Source organism: Schistocerca americana, chromosome 1, assembly GCF_021461395.2.
Source record: "Schistocerca americana isolate TAMUIC-IGC-003095 chromosome 1, iqSchAmer2.1, whole genome shotgun sequence".
In the NCBI taxonomy this organism is placed as follows: Eukaryota; Metazoa; Arthropoda; class Insecta; order Orthoptera; family Acrididae; genus Schistocerca; species Schistocerca americana.
The window spans coordinates 879,516,138-879,533,858 of record NC_060119.1 but is presented as its reverse complement, the minus strand read 5'-3'; the positions used below and the strand labels follow the sequence as shown (position 1 = coordinate 879,533,858).

At 45.2% G+C, this 17,721-nt stretch overlaps 1 protein-coding gene across 1 annotated transcript in view; it reads left to right on the top strand.

Moving 5' to 3' along the window:
- Nucleotides 1-17,721, top strand: part of LOC124614230 — a 412,079-nt gene that overhangs the window by 213,923 nt on the left and 180,435 nt on the right. The gene's annotated exons all lie outside the window — the stretch shown is intronic.

Genomic DNA, 17,721 nt, shown 5'->3' with positions numbered 1-17,721 from the left:
GATTGTGTCAAGGATTGGGAAGGAAATTGGACGTGCCCTTTCAAGGGAACCATCCCAGCATTTGCCTCGAGCAATTTAGGCAGATCACGAAAACCTAAAAGTTGATGGCCGGACGCGGGTTTGAGCTGCCGTCCTCCCGAGTGCGAGTCCAATGCGCTAACCTCTGCGCCACATCGCTCGGTAACCTCTAAAGTGATTATTATGATAGAGACAATAACGCTACACTTAAAGTTTCATCGCAGATGTCAGTTATTAAGACATTCAAAGTCTCACTATTCTCCCATATTCATTTATTGAGTGATGACGGTATGAAACACATTCTACAAGAATGTTTTATGTGAAGAATGCTAAGCTGAAAGAGGGCTGTAATGTAATGTAACATAGTTTTGGCCATATCGCACAATCTATAAATTTGAAGTGTCTCTAAAAAGACAAGAGTGGCGTGGGAACGGGGATTCCCCGAGCCGTCCGCCGCTCGGCAAGACACCCCGACCTGCCTCGTGCCATACAGCCCCGCAGGGCTCTTACAAGGACGGCGTGGTGCGAAGGGAGGGGAGGAACGGATAGTGTGCTGCGGCACAGCGCGACCACGTGACCTGCACCGTGACGTCACTCCTGCTATCGATTGGCCCGCGCCGGTGGAGGGGAGACGGCCCGGTCTCCCAAATGTCAAAGGTCGCGTGGCCGGGGCCGGGCTAGGCCGTCTGGCCCTGAGGCCGCCGTGGCCAGGTGCCGTCAAGACGGTACCATTACGTGCTGGAAGTGTGTCGATCCAACATTCAGCACTTGTGTGAGTCACTGCAAGCTGGAGAAGAGAGCAGACGAAGGCGCCAAGTTTCGTAGCCTGCGTCAGTATTTCAAGAAAGCATCTGAAGGAAATGGACCAGTGACGTGAGGATGATAGTGATGTCTCTTAAATATGCAGAAGATTGTATTGATGATTCTCTGGATATGCTTTTCTGAAAATGAGTGAAACCATTATGGGAGTCTATACCCTATTAAAAAAAAGTTCCCATTCTAGCCCAAGACGGACCAATCGGGCCCGACCGAACGCATGTCATCCTTCGTCATAGGCATTATTGGATGCGGTATGGAGGGACATGGGGTCGGCATACCGCTCTCCCGGTCGTTGTCGGGTTTCTTGACTATGGAACCGCTACTAATCTGTCGCATAGCTCCTCAGTCGGCCTCACGACGCTGCATGCACCCCATGCCAGGCCTTCCACCACAGAAAACGCCTGTCAGTACTGACAATGCAACACGAGTCCTCCGCATGGCAGTCAGCCGCAGTGACCACTCAGCTACGGAGACCGAGCGAGGTGTCGCCGTGGTTAGCACACTGGACTCGCATTAGGGAGGATGGCGGTTCAAACCCGCATCCAGCCATCCAGACTTAGGTTCTCTGTGACTTCCCTAAATCACCGCAGGCAAATGCCGGGATGTTTCCCTTGAAAGGGCACGACCAATTTCCTTCCCCATCCTTGACACAATCCGAGCTTGTGCTCCGTCTCTAATGACCTCGATGTCGACGGGACATTAAACCCAACTTTCCTTCCTTCAGCTACCGAGGCGGAACATATCCTATATCATGAATGAAATTTGCTGAGACATCTTCACAAATTGTTAGACTGAAGAACATGCAAAACAGTAGCAACCTTAAGTCAGTAAACATCTGTCTAATGTCTAGCGTGCGACACACTCAGCGACAAAATTTAACTATACACAGTCAAAAGTACTGGATCAAAGAGTTGCCTGTGATGTTCCTAGAACAGCCATTTTATTTAAGTACATGTTATGAGACGCATGAGCTCAATATCATCGCACTAAACTTTTTCCAAAAACTAATTAATGGAAGAAAAAATTAGAGTTTAGCGAGCTATCGACGTCGAGATCATCTACGATGGACACCCAGGTTATATCGGAGAACGTTATTCGCTGTTCTCTTTTCAAAACAATCATCCCCCCATTTGCTTCAAATTATTTTAGGAAACCACGGGTAACCTATATCTGCATTGCTGGCTGAAAATTCTTGTGCCACATCGTATTTAAGTAAGCATAGCTCTCAGAACTCTGCGGCTTCGATATTCGAACTAGAAACTCTATCAGCCTGCGCGCCGTGTTGCAAATGAACCTCATCTGTGTTCAAAATGTTCAAATGTGTGTGAAATCTTATGGGACTTAACTGGTAAGGTCATCAGTCCCTAAGTTTACGCACTACTTAACCTAAATTATCCTAAGGACAAACACCCATGCCCGAGGAAGCACCTTAGACCGCTCGGCTCCTCCTCTGTGTCTTGGAAGTACAAAACTGATCCGATCTTTTCTTCTTTCTCCTGTCATTATCCTGTGCCATCACGGAGTCCCCATGTTTATCTGGATTTGTCAGTGTTAGTAGCAGAGGGTGAACGCATGCTCTTCCTGTCCCCAACCCTCCCCGCCCTTTCTCCATCCCCTCCTCCTCCTCCTCCTCCTCCTCCTCCTCCTCTGTCTCCTTCCGCGAGCGGAAATTCTGTACCCCATCTGGTTACGTCTAGTGTTATCCATGTAAAAGTATGAGACCGTTTATCGAAATGTTTGCGAATCGTGTGCCTGAAGTATGACGTGGGAACCAACCCAGTATTCAGCAAGTCGGTTGTGAGAAACCCCATATGACTTCTAGGAGGAACGCGAAATTGGGATTCTGGTGTATCTTGTTACGAATCATAGCATAGCTAGGAGAGAAGTCTCATTATATTTCATTATGAATCCTGTGACGAAATGGACAAGGTTGGACTTACTGGGAAAAAGGTTAATAGTGAATTGGGTACAACGAAAAGAGACGAATAGGCTGTGTTAAGTCACGAGCCTGAATACTGACTCACTCTCCAAAGAAAGTCACTGAATCCCATGCAGAGCAGCATGCTATCAAACGAAACTAGCTAATGAAACTGTGTTTGCATTACTGTCGATCAATCTGTACAACGAATGTGACCAAAAACAAAAACAGTAGCTTCTTTTAGGCTGAATTTTAGGAAATGTTAATCTAGAAGGAAGCTGTGTAGTAAATCGAAGAGCCAACTTATCTGAGAAAATCACGCTGAAACACACAAAATTGCCCCTCTGCATTTTTTCATCATAATGTTGAGAATCAGGCGTATGTGTCAACAGTATGACCAATGATAGCATATGAGGGACCAGTAGGTGAGCGAAATGTAGTCAACGCTTACTAGCTTTCGGCAGTTATTGGGGACGAAGCCATTTGGCATCGACATTGTTGTAAGACATCTCAGGGGAGAGGACATTCAACAAATATTGTTTGTAATGCGTTGGTTTCAATGTGTAACATTTCAGATTGCTGGTTAAAGAGGCAAACTTAATACTTAAAAATGGGACTGGAACGAATCTGAATTACGTGACTTTTTTGGCTTAAAATATTAGCTAATTAAATTATTTCCACGACTTGTTTGGATCTTGTAATCCATGAGAGTCACAATCATAAACACAGAAAAAATTACTCCCTTCGTAGACATAACATCAGTTTTCAATAAATCAAATAGCTCTTTTCCTTTAGATATCGCTGAAAAAGTGCTCGAAAACAATGGCCTTCCTTCATCTGCAACATGTAGCCAGGTGGTGAAGTTCTATTTCAAATCCCCGACCTGCTACTCTGATTAACTTTTCCTGTGAGTACGTAGGGGGATCCCCGGGATGGTTCCGCCAGATACACAGCGGACCATCTGCTCACACGTCCCGGTCCACATTAGTTGGCGTTCCGTCTCCGCAAACTGGTTGTTAACCTCTCACGTTTCTTCTCTCGTTCATCTGTGGCTCCGTAGCTGCGAGATGAGCGAGGCTGACTGCCATGCAAGGGCCCCCGTTCGATTCCCGACCTGGTCGTATGTTGTGTCCCCTCTGGGACTGGGTGTTGTGCCATGCGATCATTTCATTCAATCTGCGGCTGCGTCTGTACTGTTCTGGACGATGGACGGCTGTGCAACTGTACTCCAAAGACTGTTGCCTCAATCGAAGTCCATGGCTCAGAGTGTTTCCCGCACATTGCACTTACAAGCACCGAAGGTTATGAACCTTGACCATTTCATTGGAACAGCACAGAAACACATTCCCAGCATCACATGAAGCATTTGTTTTCCAATACTGGTGCAAAACAGTAGCTCGCTCTCTGTCAAAAGTTATAGCTTCAATATTAAAATTCATCAATGTGTGTGTGAATTTCTAGTGGACCAGGTCATCGGTCCCTAGACTTACACACTACTTAAACTAACTTACACCAACTTATGCTAAGAACAACGTACACACCCATGCCCGAGGGAGGACTCGAACATCCGGCGGGAGGGGCCGCGCAGAATTCATCAGCCAACTGGACCCTAACTGTAAATTGCCTCAGCAGCTAGTCACCTCACTAAACTCTCCACCACTTATGTAGGTGTAGATGAAGATAGCAGGTACACAGATACTCCGCAAGCCACCGTACGGTGCGTGGCGAAGGGTACCCTGTGCCACTAATAGTCATTTCATTTCCTGTTGCACTAGCAAATAGAGCGTGGGAAAAACGACTATTTATATGCCTCCGTATGAGCCCAAATTTCTCGAATCTATCTTCGTTGTCTTACGCGCAATGTATGTTGACAGCAGTAGAATTGTTGTCAGTCAGCTTGAATACCAGCTCTCCAAATTTTCTCAAGAGCGTTTCTCGAGAAGAACATCATCTTCCCTCCAGGGATTCTCATTTGAGTTCCCGAAGCATCTGCATAACACTTACGTGTTGTTCGAACCTACCGGTAACAAATCTAGCAGGCCGCCTCTGAACTGCTTCGATGTCTTCCTTCAAACCGCTGTGGTACGATCCCAAGCAGTCGAGATGTACTCAATAATAGGTCGCACCTTTACAGTGAACAACTCTTTCCTAAAATTCTCCGAATAAACCGAAGTCGACCATTCACCTCTCCTATCACGGTTCTCACATGCTCGTTCCATTTCATTTCGCCCTACAACGTTACATCCAGATATTTAAAGGACTTGATTGTGTCAAGCAGGACACTGGTGATACTGTAACCGAATATTACAGGTTTGTTCTTCCTACTCATCCGCTTTAACTTACATTTTCCCCACATTTAAAGCTAGCTGCCATTCATCACAACAACCAGAAATTTTGTCTAAGTCGTCTTGTATCTTCCTACATACACTTAACTTCGACAGCTTACCGTACCGTACCCTCAGCAAACAACCGCATATTGCTGCCCACCCTGTCCGCCAAATCATTCATGTGTATAGAGAACAACAGCGGTCTTATCACACTTCCGTTGGGCACTCCTGATGATACCCTTGTGTCTGATGAACATTCGCCGTCGAGGACAATCTACTTGGTTCTATTACTTATAAGTCTTCGAGCCACTCACATGTCTGTGAACTTATTCCATTGCCCGTACCTTCGTTAACAGCCTGCAGTGGGGCACCGGGTCAATTGCTTTCCGGAAATCTAGAAATATGGAATCTGCCTGTTGCCCTTCATCCGTAGTTCGCAATATATCATGTGAGGGAAGGGCAAGCTCAGTTTCGCTCTAGCGATGCTATCTAAAACCATGCTGATTCGTGGACATGAGCTTTTCATTCTCAAGAAAGTTTACTATATTCGAGTTGAGAATATGTTCAAGGGTTCTGCAGTAAACCGGTTAGGGGTGTTGGTCTGTAATTTTGCGGATCCGTTCTTTTACCCTTTTTATGTACTGAAGTCACCTGCCCTTTTTTCCAGTCGCTTCGGACTTTGTGCTGGGTGAGAGATTCACGATACATGCAGGCTAGGTAAGGAGCCAATGCCCTAGAGTAAACTTTGTAAAACTGAATTGGGATTCCATCCGGACCTGGTGACTTATTTGCTTTCAAATCTTTCAGTTATTTCTCTGCAACAGGGATGCTTATTACTATGTTGTCCAAATGGGAGTCTATCCGATGGTCAAATGATGGTATGTTTGTACGATTCTCCTGTGTCAACATCTCTTGAACGTGAAATTTAAAATTTCAGCTTTCGTTTTGCTATCTTCAAATGTCATAAAATGCGACAGCGACTGCACATTTAATTCAGTAAACCGTAATGTTGCAAATAAGAGTAGGGAAGCTGCCTCAAAGTAAAAAGGGCACCAATTTTGGCCGGTAGACGGAAGGATACTGTATAGTCCAGATAGCCTGGCGCCAAGGGCTCCGAAGACAATACTCCTCCATTGCCTTTGGCACTACTTGGCCACGTATTGCCGGCCGCGGTGGCCGAGCGGTTCTAGACGCTTCAGTACGGAACCGCGCCACTGCTACGGTCGCAGGTGCGAATCCTGCTTCGGGCATGCGTGTGTGTGATGTCCTTAGGTTAGTTAGGTTTAAGTAGTTCTAAGTTCTAGGGGACTGATGACCTCAGATGTTAAGTCTCATAGTACTCAGAGCCATTTGAACCATTTGGCCACGTATTGCCAGCGGTAGAGGGTGCTCGCCGTTAGCTTGGACAGAGGAGAGTCGGGAGTCGTTCTTTCAGGTCATTCCCGCTTGTTTGGTATCTGGAGCCAGGTGGTGGGGGTCTTGCACAACGGAAAAACTAGAAAAACGCGTAAAGCCACCATATCCCATTACTCTCTCTTAGTTTTTCACAGTCCGTCCCTCCAGCCGCCGGCATTGCTTCTATGAAGCGAAACGTCCCATGCGGTATGCTCCATCATTTCCCTTCGGATTAGGCCTTTCTTAAAGTACACGTATGCACTCACTGTCCGAACTCTTGCAGGACCCAGCTGAATAGCTGTGAGAAAATAGGGGATAATGAACGGACGACACTACATCTGTACTGTGCGGTATGTGGGGATTTGGGCTGGGGGAAGGTGCGCTCGGGTGGCCAAGCAGGCTAAGGAAACTTTCTGGAGAAGCAGCGCATCTGGGTATCTGGGTTCCATTCCCGATCCGAGACAAATTTTTACATGTCGTCGTTGCATTTAATGCAATATGTGTATGCAACGAGGTAGGTAAATATTTCTTTCATTCTTTCTTAAAGTGATTCATGTGTGTATGGGCCCACTACTTTATATTGTATAATTCAGTTCTAGGGCACCAAATGTCCACAGCTAGATGTTTAGATGTTAACGTGAAAAAAAAAAAAATTGTTGAACATAGTGCTGGTAGTCCAATATGTGCTCTTTGCTAAATTCCTTAATAAACATCCGGTAATTGGTTTTCAGTGACGTGTTCAATGCCAACGGCACGGCCTTGTCGCAATAGTAACACCGGCTGCCGTCAGATCACCGAAGTTAAGGGCTGTCGGCCTTGGCTAGCATTTGGATGGGTGACCGATCGGGTCTGGGTGCGTTCAGCCCTTGTGAGGCGAATTGAGGGGCTACTTGACTTGACTGCAATAAGTAGCGGCTCCGGTCACGGAAACTGACGACGACCAGGAGAGCGATGTGTTGACCACACGCCCTTCCATATCCGCATCCAGTGATGCCTATCGACTGAGGATGACCTGGCGGTTGGTCGGTACCGTTGGGCTTTCCGCGGGCTGTTGGGATAAACGAGATTATGTTCAATAATGGCGGTAGGGAGAATTACCTTAAGCCTTGCAAGACCTTGCACCAATAGTAAAATAATGATATAAGCTGGTACAGAATATGATATAGAAGCTGTAATGGTTGAAACTGAAGAAATGAATTAAAACCTGTGTCACGGTCGGGACTTGAACACGGGTCTTCTTACTTACTTGGCATGTGTTGTAGCCACTACATCACCATAGCGATATAGATAGCAATGCCCTCCCTAACACAAACTTCAATACACATCTTCAGCTTATTTTCCCCTTTTTAAATAGTCACTATCGCCGAGGCTCTCCGGTATTGGAATAGCACCCCAGGATTGGACTTATATCAGATCAATAGCAAAATAATTACAGGACACGAACCTCTCCTGCATGTAGCTCAACCAGTCCACATTGCCTGTACAAGAGATAAATTGTTTAATCATCTTAGTTGCGTGTGAATTAAGTTCACTTGCACGACAAAATTTTCGTTAGTTACTATTACCCAATCGGCTCCTCCATGCCCGCTATGTTACGCACACGCCCAGGAAAGGAGAGCGGCCGGCACTATGCCTGGCGATCATTAAAAAGAAATCAAAATTGATGACATCCGAAGTATCCTAACCGTGTACTACCTGCGCGATGTTGCTTCGTAGCTAGCAATTTTTCACGCTCTCTCTCTCTCTCTCTGTCATACCTGTCGTCAACACTCTTGCTAGCCAGATGTTACATTTCTATTTTTCCAGGTATGTAATCTGTGTATTTCGTAGGTATTGCTTTAACTAAAGCACGGTTTCTTTCTAAACCGTCTGTGTCTTATTTTGAAAGAACTCAATTTCCTATGAGTTTTACTTCCATCCAGGTCTTCTGTTAGCAGTTTCTTGAACCAGAGCTCTGACAATTACTGTTTGTTTCTTTATAGCAACGAAGCGTCCTAGCAAAACTGAAGCCACGACAATGCACGAGCTCAAGCTCAGCATAACAGGAATAACACTAAGAAGAAACAGTACTTCAGTATTCTGCATCTACATCCACACTTTACAAATCACTATGAAGTCCACGGTAAAGGTTACTTCCGACTGTACCGCTTAGTAGGGTCTCTTCCCGTTCCATTTGAATACGGAGCGCCGCAAGAAATATTGCCTAAATGCCTCGGTGCGCGCAGCCATTAGACTAATCCTAGTTTCCCTGTACCTACGGGAGCAATACGGAGGAGCTGTAGATGTTCCTAGATTTCTCAATAAAAGCGTCTCCTCGAAACTTTTCAAGTAGGCTTTGTTTAGCGCTTCTCCCATGAGTCAAACTAACCGCTGCCCATATTCATTGGCCGGCCGGAGTGGTCGTGCGGTTCTAGGCACTACAGTCTGGAGCCGAGCGACCGCTAAGTTCGCAGGTTCGAATCCTGCCTCGGGCATGGATGTGTGTGATGTCCTTAGGTTAGTTAGGTTTAATTAGTTCTAAGTTCTAGGCGACTGATGACCTCAGAAGTTAAGTCGCATAGTGCTCAGAGCCATTTGAAACATATTCATTGCCCTTCTTTGTACACGTTCAGTAACCCCCGACTGTCCTACTTGTCCTGGTTGAAAATGCAGTGGGTGATCGAACATTGTTTGTTGCAAGTTTATATATAAAATTCCAAACATCTGTTACCATTTGGTCCTTAATGTACGCCTCTCATCTTTCTACTCTTGTTTGGTGTAGTAGACCATTATGTTTCTCTTCGATAAAAAGTCAGTCTTCTTTGTCATTCTGTTTCCTCTGAAGATCTTTGGTAGTATCTCCTCGCCTGCCTAGCTCTAGGTTTTAAGGACTGTAGGGCGGGGCTCTAGGGAATTTTAAACCCTTTTGACTTCCTAACTAATGTTGGGATCGCCTTGACTTACGCCAGCTGCAGCGCTCGCATCAATTCATCCACTTTGGCGTCAACATAAAATCCGCTTCCTTGCAGTGGTTGTATCTTGAATTCTGCCTTTAAAAATTCACATTTCCCTCTGCGTAGATTATATAGTCGCTCGAGATGAGTGTTAGTGTCTAATAATTATCTGCGTTTGTAATTGCAAAGTAAATGAGATTACGGTCATTTGTTGTAACTACGTCACAAACCTTCCAGTTGGTAAAATGGTCACTGATTTTCGAGTTTGCGAGAATGATATCTATATTTGTTGCAGCACCTCCACGATTTTGGAAAGTATTCATGATATAAGGTCAAGTTCTTGTATAATGTCCTGAAGGCACAGCCCCTTTCGTCCTTTACTCTGCTGTGCAACAATTTTGATTTCGCGTTTGCGTTCAGTACGAAAATGCGTGTTTAATGGCTCTGAGCACTATGGGACTTAACATCTGAGGTCATCAGTCGTCTAGAACTTAGAACGACTTACCTAAGTAACCTAAGGACATCACAGACATCCAAGCCCGAGGCAGGATTCGAACCTGCGACCGTAGCGGTCGCGCGGTTCCAGACTGAAGCGCCTAGAACCGCTCGGTCACACCGGCCGGCCTCGTTACTGGTCAAAATCCATGGAACTAGTGTATGCACTTGTGTTGTTCTTTAGTATGTGCTACCACAGGTACTGCACAAATGTCTGTATGGAAATTTTTAAAAATACGATACCTCGTAAAGGACTCGCAATACAATCCCGCAACAAACACCACTGACATTCTCATATACCCTACTTTTAGTCTGTTAATGTCAATAGCCAGCTTAATCTGTCCTGCTTAATCTGTAAAGCTCTTTCCCTTGAGTAAATCATCCTAGGTTTCCGATTTTGTTTGTCTGTAGATGTACATCACATCTACCGATTTCCGTCCAATTCGGGTAATTATTTCGTGGCGCGTCTGTTTTTCATCTTGAGTGTACGTGTAATTGCTTATTGCGTGTATTAGGAACAGTACTAATCAAGAGACCAAATTTGAAATAGAGCGCCTGTGAACCGTAGCCCCACAACTGAATTTGTCTGTCACTACTTTATAAGTTTTCTGGTCACACTCAATTATTTCCCGTCTTTTATCACGAAAATGGTGTTTGTTACTCAGTCTGGCTCATGATGCTCTGAGAACTAATCGATTAATTATTTTTCCGCCTTAACTAATGGTGAAAAAATACGGAGGTCCATAATAACTACCCAAAACAACACTCCAAAAAAAATGGCTCTGAGCACTTTGGGACTCAACTGCTGAGGTCATTAGTCCCCTAGAACTTAGAACTACTTAAACCTAACTAACCTAAGGACATCACAAACATCCATGCCCGAGGCAGGTTTCGAACCTGCGACCGTAGCGGTCTTGCGGTTCCAGACTGCAGCGCCTTTAACCGCACGGCCACTTCGGCCGGCAACAACACTCCATTCCACTGAGAATTTTTTCCACGATGCTTTCACAGTTCATACGCATGCTTTGGAAGAGCGTAAGTGGATCGTAGATATATAGAATGATGATGACTTTTTGTGTTTTGAGGCGAGAGAGACGATCCAAATCCAATTCGCAGATATGATATTATTAACTGTGGTAGCGAATGTAAATTGGATAAGATAAGGAGAGACGTTCATATTTTGAGTAAGGGAACGCAGCCGATTACAATCTCGGAATAATTTTACGCCCTAGTTGGGCCACTTATTTGATGGGAAATTCGTAGTTTTGGCTACATCATTTTTCCTACAGCGCCTGACAAGTTCTGCGGAGTCATGTTGAGGATAAAAAAAAGCAAACTTCAGAAGATTCTAATAAAAATTGCATCATCTTTTATAAGCTGCTGTAGTTACAATTATTCTGTCACGTCAAGATCTGTGTCATGAGGTCATCTATATAACAGCTCTGAAGTGCCAATTATCTATTGTCATGTACCTAATGTGTCGTGGAGTGTTCATTTCAGACACGCGTATCCTTCCTTTCACAAGCTTCAGTCAATATATTCACAAACTAATACATTAGACGTTTACGTCAGTATCAGTAATTTCATTGCTTTATGAATCTAATTCATTGAGTAGAAAGAATGTTAAAATGGATGGATTCTATTGCGTTTACATATCAGGACTGCTCCTGAACTACCTAAACAGTCGGGCTTGACTCTCGCGAATTGGTACGCTGCTTTAATTTCGTAAAGTGCTGGGTGACATTAATTCCTGGTTCTTGATTGGACTCCAACTGTCATCGGCTTTTTTCATACTGTAATCAAGCTATAATTTCCGACTCGGTTTCATTTTTGTGTAATGGGTATCTCAGCTTCACGCCATGGTGCCTACATTACGTCAGCTGTAATTTTCGCTCTCTATAGCGGAACTGTTATCCCCATTAACATACTAATTTTGAATATTGACAGCTGCCACTTAACCTTATCCTGAAAATAGTCGATAGACTTAAAATGATTGCTATACTTTCTGTAAAAGATTGAAACGGCCGACAAATTGGTTATAAGCGAGAAAAAGCACAGAGCTAGCCCTCAGCTAACTTATTTTCGTTAAAAATTATTTGAAATTATGTCATGGATTCATTCACAATCAGTAAAGCGATTTACACCAAGCACATACTAAAACATTTTTACCGCCACGCACCTGTAAAAAATCAGATATACAACACACTATATGTTTCACCGAGCGAAATGCTGAAGTGGTTATCACACTGGACTCGTATTCGGGAGGATGACTGCCATCCTGATTTAGGTTTTCCGTGATTTCCCTAAATCGCTTTAGGCAAATGCCGGGATGCTTCCTTCGAAAGGGCACGGCCGACTTCCTTCCCCATCCTTCCCTAATTCGCTGGGACCGATGACTTCGCTGTTTGTTTCCCTCCCCCAAGTCAACCAACTAAACCATATGTCTATACACTCATTCAGGTGGTTCACGTCTTCCGAAGCGAACATAAAAAGCTTCGGCTGAGCGACGAAAAGAGTCCGGACAGAGACTTGTACTCCTTGACCGATTAGTCATGCACTTTTTCTTTACTGTCATCTGTCTTTCTTCTTCCCTTCGTGAGGCTGTAACTTACTCGAATTTGATATGGAAGAGAACAAAAAGTTTATTACTTGTTTAGTGCTACAAAACTTAATGCTTCCAGACAACGGAATGTCAGTTCCCTCCGAGAAATTTACTCGTTATTACCGCGAGCATCCGAATAAATACTAAATACTAATATGAATTCCTTTCAGAAGAATGAAAAAAATTGGCAGAAGCCAGAAGAAGGTCAGTTTGGATTACCGAGAAATTTAGGAATACACAAGGCATTACTGACCCCAAGACGTCTCTTAGAAGCTAGGTTAAGGTGGAAAAATAATCGGTCGATTAGTTCTCAGGGAAACGTGAGCCAACTTAATAACAAACATCCTTTTCATGATAAAATACGGAAAAAAATTGTATGACCAGAAAATGTTGTAAATGTAGTTACAGTGCGGAAAGAATAGCTTTTGTAGACTTAGACATGGCTTCTGACAAATTGACTGAATTACACTCTTTAAAAATCAGAAGGTGGCAGGGAACGCGAAGACTATTTACATTTTGCACAGAAGCCAGACGGCGGTTAAAGAGTCGATAGGCATGAAAAGAAAGCAGTGGTTTAGCAGGGAAGGGACAAGGTTGTAGCGCCCCCCCCCCCCCCCCCATGTTAATCAAAAAATGGCTCTGAGCACTATGGGACTTAACATCTATGGTCATCAGTCCCCTAGAACTTAGAACTACTCAAACCTATAACCTAAGGACATCACACAACACCCAGCCATCACGAGGCAGAGAAAATCCCTGACCCCGCCGGGAATCGAACCCGGGAACCCGGACGTGGGAAGCGAGAACGCTACCGCACGACTACGAGCTGCGGGCCCATGTTAATCAATCTCTACATTGCGCAAGCAGTAAAGGAAATCAAAGAAAAACATGGAGAAGGAATTAAAGTTCAGGGAGAAGAAATAAAAACTTTGCGGTTTGCCGATGACATTGTAATTCTATCAGAGGCAGCTTACAACTAGGAAGAGCCGTTGAACGGAATGGCCAGTGCCTTGCAAGGACGATATAAGATGAACATCAACAAATGCAAAAACGGGTAATAGGGTGAAGGCGAATTAAATTACGCAGTGCTGAGGGAACTAGCTTACCAAATGAAACACTAAAACTAGTTGATGTGTTTTGCTATTTGGGCAGTAAAATAACTGATGATGGCTGAAATAGAGAGGATATGAAACGTAGACAGCGAGAAAGGCGTTTCTTAAGTAAAGGAATTAGTTGTTGTTGAACATAGGTTTAAGAGTCAGGAAGTCTTTTCTGAAGCCATTTATCTGGAGTGTAGCCTTGTACGGAAGTTAAACGTGGACGACAACCATTTTCGACACTAAGAGAATAGAATGTATTGAAATGAGGTGCTATAGAAGAATGCTGGAGATTGAAAGAATAATTCACGTAACTCATGAGAAGGTACTGATTAGAATTGGGGAGAACATAAAGCTGTGGCACCATCAGACTATAAGAAGGGGTCGGTGGATAGGACACGTCCTGAGACAACAATGGATAACCAGTTTAGTACCGTAGGGAAGGCCGCGTGGGATTAGCCGGGCGGTCTAAGGCGCTACAGTCATGGACTGTGCGGCTGGTCCCGGCGGAGGTTCGAGCCCTCCCTCGGGCATGGGTGTGTGTGCTTGTCCTTAGGGTAATTTAGGTTAAGTAGTGTGTAAGATTAGGGACTGATGACCTTAGCAGTTAAGTCCCATAGGATTTCACACACATTTGAACATTTTTGAACTGCAGGAAAGTGTATGGGGGAGAAGGAAGTGGGGAGGGGGAGGGGTTGGGGGGGTGGTAAAATTTGTAGACGGAGACCAAGAGATAAATACAGTGAGCGGATGTATGTTTCGTAGTTATTGGGAGATGAGGAGGCTTGCACAGGATAGAGCAGCATGGAGAACTGCATCATACCAGTTTTCGGACTGTAGACAACAACAACAAAACAACAAAAACATCCGAACATTGTTTACGGTTGATGTTACTATCGACCGCAGGCCAGTAAACGGCTCAGAATGTCAGCTGAGGAAGCAGCCTATATCCGCAGAGTTTTGTGGTCTCGGGGACCAGAGGGCCCCGCTGTCGCTTAAACGATTACGAGCGGCCTCCCCCGCGTCGCCGGCACCAACTGCCGCAGTTTGGCCGCGCCGCGCCGCGCCGCGCCACTCGATCGACCCGTGTCCACTCCGGCAACGGGGGTGTTTTCAATCAGCTCTTACGTGACTGCCATCAGTGACATATAGCTTCTCTCCCCTTCCTTGGCGGCGTTGCATCTGTCTTGATACCGCCAGGAGGCCGTGAGCAAGTTCAAGAGGAGCGTTTTCGAGTCTTGTCTCTTCTTACCATTCCAAGATATTGACCCCCGATACTATCGTAGCTGTTCAGGCGACAGTCATTCTACGAGGGGCGTTGAATAAATAATGCATTTTATCTCGGCGAATTTCGTTTGAAAAATTCGGAACTTGTGAAACATCGTGCGATATTCCGGCTTCAGCCCCTATAGTTTCGTGAGGTACCGAAAGGTTGAATCGTTGTATGTAGCCTCCAAAATGGCGTCTGTAACAGTGGTGCCTTCTAAGGAGACAGCCGTCATTGGGTTTCTTTTGGCGGAAATCGCAGCTATTCATAGGCATTTGCAGAATGTCTGTGGAGACCTGGCAGTGAACTAAACCACAGTGAATCGTTGGGCTAGGCGTCTGTCATCAGCGCAATAATATCGCGCAGACCAGTCCGGTCTTCCACGTGCAAGCTGCCTGCAGACGTCTGTGACTCCTGCAATTCTAGAACGTGCGGACACTCTCATTTGAGGTGATCAACGGATCACAATCAAACACATCGGTGCACAGCTGGACATCTCTGATGGTAGTGCTGACCCACTCGCCCATCAGTTGCGGTACACAAAGGTGTGTGCCCCCTGGGTTAATCGCCGCCTAACGGAAGACTGTAAAGAGCAACGAAGGACCATCTGTGCGGAATTGCTTACGCGTTACGCGGCCAACCGTGTCAATTTTTTGTCGAACATCATCATACACGATTCCTTCGAACGTGGAACAAAACGGCAAACTACGAAGTGATGCCACACCACGTCTCCTCCGCAGAAAAATTTCAAATCCGCGCCCTCTGCCGGTAACAACATGGCAACGGTCTTCTGGGACTCTGAAGGGTGCAACGATCAACTTTGAAGTGTGTTGTGCTACCCTCAGGAAACTGAAGAATCCACTTCAGCGTGTTCGTCGCCACAAAAATGCAAACGAACTTCTCCTCTTCATGACAACGCAAGCCTCACACAAGTCTGCGCATTCGACAGGAGCTCACAAAATTTTGTTAGACTGTTCTTCCTCATCCATCCTACAGCCCGGATCTTGCACCTTCTAACTTCCACCTACTTTGCCCAATGAAGTATGCATTCCGCGGGAAGCAGTACGTGGATGATGGGCGCGGGGGGGGGGGGTGGGGAGGGGGTGGGGGGGTGTTATTGATGCAGCAAGACGTTGGCTCCGACGTCGATCAGTAGTGCGGGCATACAGACTCTCCCAGTAAAGTGGCGTAAGACCGCTGTGTTGACCGGAGATTGTGTTAAAAAGTAGCTAAAAGAGAGGGGAATAATATGGTGTACAGTAACACTGTACACCATAAAAAAAAGTGTGTTGCATTACTTATTGAGCGCCCCTCGTAGTACTGCGTAAAGTTTACGGCTAGTTTATTCTACACACCTAAAAGTACTTGATGGCATAGAATCCGGCACAACGAATAACAGGATTTTAGCTATGTAGTACAGCGTTGCTGTTGTGCCTTCGTAAAACAAATACGCACGCGATGTATTGAGGGAGAAATGCGATTTGTCATTATGGCATTGTGGAGTTGAGAATATCGAGCATTCGCTATCGTGGCGTATTTCAAAAATAATTAATCTCCCACCGTAATTCAGCGACATTGTCGTCGCCATTTCGTGTTGGATCGATATGATAAAGTCCCGGATCATCGGACGATTGTACGGTGAGTGCAAAAGTTTAGGTCTACTGCATCTTATGCAAAGAAGAAAAGTGCAGGGCAACGGGGCAGAGGACTTCGGAGCGACTGGAGGAGGCGCATCAAGCACTCATCCGAAGTCCTCACCGTTATGCTATCAGACATGCCTTGACACTAACAATGTCAGATCGCGTCCTGCGGCGCACATCCATCACTGCAGGTCGTGCACGAGCTAAACGAAAAACATGAATTAGCCTAACTGACCTTCGCTTTGCGCTTTTGGAACTTTTAGAAGCCGACCTGCAGGTGCGAAACTACGTACTGATGTCGGATAAGATCCATTTTCATCTATACAGTGGTATAAATAAATAGAGTCACAGGTACTGGACGCCAAGTGAACAAGGTAATCCCCTTTGACTGCGTGAGAAACCCTGCACTGTGAACGTCTGACTATGTGGTTCAGCGTGGCTTTGTTTTCGTCATCGGTCCTTATCTCTGAGGATCTTCATAGCAGTGCATTACATGATATATGATGGCATATATTTTTTTCAATGTGAGTTTCAATAAACCTGGCACTTTATTGCGAAGTTCTGTCGTTTTTATATCCTGATATTCATTCTGACGGACACTGTGTAAGGAAATAAGCTTGGAGGAATCGCTAGAAGTGCTTCACACTTGCTGGGTACAATCCGTTTCAGAAATTATTCTTCTATTCTGTCGCACACCTGCACTGATAAATATCGTAGGAGAGGGCGAACTCACCAACTCTGGCCAGTCCGAAAAGTATGTCCCGTGGTTGCGCATACATCCGCCGCGTTGATATCTTCCAGAATGGAATGAATATGTCTTGGTAGAAGTTTCATGTACTGTTATGCTCAAAAGTGCCCAAGCGACCTGAATTGCCTTCCGTGTGACTTGCATTTATCCCACATAAGTAACATTTTTGCAGGTCCCCGAATCTCTTTCTGGATAGTCGTTTGGCTATACAAAGTGGTTACCACAAGCGACCATTAGAGAACACTGCTCTGATTGGCAATGAATCCAGACGTCATTAATATAACGATTTTACAAATATCAGGAAACATGTTGTTAGAAGTAAGACAGTCCTTGACGCTTGTAAACTCTACTTTCTGTGTGGCCTGGGAGTCGAACTTCACTACAAATGAAGAGAGTTTAACTGGACACGCCAGGTTAGCCGAGCGCGCTAACGCGTTGCTTCCTCGACTTGGGGAGGCGTGC